Source organism: Myotis lucifugus, unplaced genomic scaffold, assembly GCF_000147115.1.
Source record: "Myotis lucifugus unplaced genomic scaffold, Myoluc2.0 scaffold_642, whole genome shotgun sequence".
Lineage (NCBI taxonomy): Eukaryota > Metazoa > Chordata > Mammalia > Chiroptera > Vespertilionidae > Myotis > Myotis lucifugus.
Window position 1 is genome coordinate 362026 of NW_005871690.1, and position 5020 is coordinate 367045.

Here is a 5020-nt window from a genome sequence, read left to right on the forward strand (position 1 = left end):
TTCCTGGATTTCAGGCTCAATCCCCAGTAGGGGGCATGCAAGAGGCAGATATTGGATGATTCTCTCCCATCATTGATGTTTCTATCTCTCTCTTCCTTCCTCTTTCTGAAATCAATAAAAACATATTTCTAAAAAAATAAATAAATAACAAAAAATTTTTTGAAGCTACTTATTCCAAGTATATAAATTTGTTAGGCATTTTGCCATCACAAATATCTTAAAATATTATCAAATATGTGCTTTTACACACAAAAAAATTAGATAAGACAAAAGCATTCCATAGTTTACTACTGAATGTCAATAAACATTTTGTACTTTTTTAAAAAATATATTTTATTGATTTTTTACAGAGAGGAAGGGAGAGGGATAGAGAGTTAGAAACATCGATGAGAGAGAAACATTGATCAGCTGCCTCCTGCGCACCCCCCACTGGGGTTGTGCCCGCAACCAAGGTACATGCCCTTGACCGGAATCGAACCCAGGACCCTTGAGTCCAAAGGCCATCGCTCTATCCGCTGAGCCAAACCAGTTAGGGCTATTTTGTACTTTTTTAAATTTTTTGAAATTGAATGACCATTATAAAATTCCCAAGTCTTAAATAATTCTACATGATTTAAGTTTTTTCTTATTTCCTTGTATTAGATTGTCAATACATCTTTAGATGATCATATCCAGAAATGGACAATTTTAACAATAATTTAAGACAGACCTATTTATTACACAGTTGGCATAGGACTAGCTTTGAAGATTTACTCCTATGTTGTATACATTTTACATAAGCCATGATGTGGTATAAAATCTGCCTGTACTTAACTTTCTCTTAAAACTGGAAGCAATTAGAATTGCAAGTATGGAAAGAAAACAAGTGTCTGAAGGTAAACACCAAAGTGACAGCTCATGTTTCATTGGTATTTGGAAAATCATGTCATACATGAAAAGTTATTTCAGAAAAATCACAGCTCAAGCGGCTCCTAAACTATGTCTGTAAAAGAAGAGGACCCTCAGGGTACATGGTGAAGACTTCTTAGAAAGATAACACAAAATGATTTTTATGGCCTTAAATTTAAACTTATTCTGGAAGATAACATAATGCATATAGAGACACTTCCATATTTCTATATTAAAGAGACAGAGACAGGGTACATTTTTTAAATACTTCATTTCTATTAGAGTATCTTAAAATAGAGCTTGGAACAGGTTTGTCTTGTTCAACTGTCAATTGTTTAGAAGAGAAAATGGAGATCAAGAAAGGATGCATGACTGAAGGTGGTGGGTCCCTGTGATAGTAATGGAAGAGCAACCAGGTCTAAACTCTAATCTTTCAACACCAAGGACAGCACAGTTGGATTATTTGTCTACAGGAAGAATTGGTTCTTGTTTTACATGTGGGCAAAGAGCATGTATTTAATATGAATTTCACTTTCAGACCTGAACGCCCATAATTAATTCCATAGTCAGAAATCTGCGTTACTATGCAAGTTATCATATTCTTAACATGTAAAATCTGGCGACTTTGTTAGTACTACACTGATAAAGTTTAAGAGACCTGTATAGAGCAATTCAGATGCTGACCAATAAAAGAGATACTATTTCAATTTTTTTCCAGAACTTTAAAAACCTTCCCTTAACTATTTCTCTGTTAGCCTAAGCATTGTTAAATCCTTCCAGCATTTTCACACACAAACCAAGAACCCACACTTAGGTAAAGCAGGTTAAATAATTCAGTTCATTGTCAAGCAACATTTCAAAGGATCTTTACTCCCAAGGCAGGTTTTTATCATAAGACTATAGAACATCAAAATTCTTTGTAAGTAAATAGAGTGACAAATGACAAATGATTTGGGCTAAAAAAAAAATAGGGCATATTTATTAAATGTTTGGGGTTGAAATCACAGAATGGATCAAAATAGGCCTTCATCTGACCTCCAGTCAGCTCACAGAGATAAGGTCCAGCAGGAAGAGAGTCTGCAAAAACAGTGAATGACAATGTTTGCCGCTTCTTTGAAGTCAACTGTATTAATGATAATAACATTGATCTTGCATAGACCCATGTGGACCAGTGATCAATTTCTATAGTATTTCTGTTTCAGATATTTAAGAAGTAAAAACAATATGCCTACTAGAAAGCAAGGGACTTTACACTTGAGAGAGATAATGATGGAGGGCCTGTATTTTACCAGACATTATATATGGCAGTGCCTAATCTGCCTAATCGCCATGAACGGGGTCCATAAAGGACCTTTAAACTACATATTATCTCTTATTATAGCCCCTTTTTTGTGGTGTTGTTTCATCTTGAGTTTCCAATGAGAACATCCTCTTTCAGGGAGCTTTTTTACAAGTAGCGAATTGAAAGACAGCTGTCTTCATGATACTGTTTTGTACTGAAAGGAGTCTCTTGGGAGTTATCTAGAAACCAACTCAAGAAAAGACAACGTTGAGGAACAAATAAAAGGTAAGCCTAGCAAAGGCGCCAATGCCTGATGGTTCCAATTGGGGCCTTATTATTGGCTAATGAATCATTGTCAAAACATCAGAGCAAGCATGCGCGTGCACAGCCTCGTCTATAGTGAGAAAATGACCCTTCCTCCGGGTGGTTATTATCTGGGAGTTGTTTGAAACACATCCAGTAATTATAACAGCACTAGACCTCATTGAGAATTTTCAGTTTATAGCAAATGGTCTACAATAGCAGACTAGATAAATTCAGGAGGGATTCTTTTTAATTACTTATTGAAAAACAGCAGAAAATGAATTATTTGCATGATAGTCTGCAGATATCAGGGCAAGTTTAGCTAATTCTCTCCAAGATGTACTTCAAAACACCTATTACCATTATATTAGAAGTAGCATTTGAAAATATAAAGTTCTTAAGGAAAAAGCAAAGTTGTTCTCCTAAATACACCTTTTTAAACGATTCCCTTTTCTTATTAGAGTAAGAACCTTGAATGATACATATTTCATCCAACTCTCAGGAATTCATATGATCACTACCGGACATCTCCCTAATGCTAAGTGTGTTTTCATAACTTCGATTCCTAATGGGTAAGAACGGAGACAAAAAGATGCATGAATACTCCATTTCCTTCTTTAGTTGTTTTCCCGGGGAAGAAAGATTTAAAACAGTAGCACAAAGTGAAGTTCTTTCAATATTGTGGGTTTTGTTTATCCGTAGTGTCTCATTCCCCTCTCTATCCCTGATTATAAGGAATTGTCTATATTGTCAGACAAAACTTTTTTACTATAAAAGCAAAATAAAGGAGAAATATGTACCCGAATAAAATTTTTATTTAGACATTTATTCCACTTTTTAAAATATATTGAAGGGGGATCTCAGAATAGCTAAAAAGCTGATATTCAGAATTGTCCCCTCACCCCCATTGCCTCCAGACTGAGTACATTTTTCTCTACTCTCCCTGTAGAGAGAGTATGAAGCAAAACCCACAGCTTTCTCACAAAGGCATAAGAAAACAAATCATCTCCATTTTCCAAGCAAACATTTGGCCAATGAAAAGCAAAAGTTTTTGGAGAGCAGATTTTCCATGCCTTTGTTTATTTTATTCCCCCGTCTTACAGATTCCTATTCTTCAGGTTTGGCTACTTAATTTCAGCTTAGTGAAATAACTGGAAAAGTGGGGTTTCCCCAAATGGTATGACAGCATCACTTACCAGCCTTTTCAGCTCTTTCTACTGCTCAACACAGGGGCTCTCTGGGTATGACAAGGGGGGCGGGAGGTTGGTGGGCTGCCTTTGTCTCCCTGCTGCCTCGCCATTGCCCTTTCCTTTTCCCTTTGCAACGTAAGTAATTAATTTTCAATAAGCTACATAAATGGTCTTCTGCGTTTCAATAGTCTAACAGGTTGAGAGGATTACAATGATATGAGCATTTCCGGCAAACATCTTTAGTGAAGCCTTGGAGATATCTGACAAGATGTCAGAAATATCCTTCACTGAGCTGACAGCCTGAGCCCAGCCTGGTGCTGGGCTGCTGTGGGGCTGCTCAGTGGGGTCCCGGCTCCTGCGGGAGATACTCACATAGCAGACATCCTCATGGAGCAGATCTGACAGTGAAGGAAGTAACCTTCAGAAAGTTAAAATCCAAAACACACACAGGAGGAGGGAGCAGAGAATGGAATGAACACCCAGTGAATAAAACCAACGTGGATCTCTACATGAAATAAGTTGGGCGCCGATGGACTGTTTCCTCTATGGTAAATTTGTCTCACAGACTAAACCTTATGCCTCTGCGTTTGCCATGCAAACACCTACCAAAGTCACTGCCAGGAAGCCTGGGTGGCCTTGCCTCATGTCCAACCCGCCACCTGACAGTGATGTCTTTACTTCTCTGCTTCCCTACAGAGGTACCGTTTTGAAGCAGCGCTGATGAAGTCCCTAAATTTGTTGTTTCTACATAACATTGATAATCTCCTATCACACAAATCTCAAGCACCAATTTCTAATGAAACCTTTAGATGAATATCAAAGAACAATTTAGCCATGTCTAATATTTTAATTAGATTATATTCTCAATTTAACCCATTAAACCTCCTTTGATGATCCCCATATTTAGTGGTTAGCCTCAGATGCATGAGGTAATGAATACTGGACCTTTTGACTTAATGAGAATTTCGGCTCTTTCAGCCTGGGCCTCTTTGTGTACCTTTTATTTTGCTGGCTATAGAATTCAGTTAATTGGAGGAGTCTCTTGCCATCACACATTAAGGAGTATAAATTAGCATCCCCATTCTGATTGGAAAATGCAGGCAGGCAGCATTTCTTTGATCTGCGGATTGAGCTGAAGAAGACAGCAGCCCTCTGAAAATGAGCTGATGGCCTAGTTATCATGGCAAAATGCAGACGTGTCCATGTGTCACAAACACTTAATGTCTTAATTGGTCACCTTCCAGCTCTCCCTGTCCTGTTTGTATCATTCTCATTAGGAGCATGTGTGTGTGTGTGTGTGTGTGTGTGTGTGTGTGTGTGATGTGTGTGATGTGCATGTGTGTGTGTGTGTGTGATG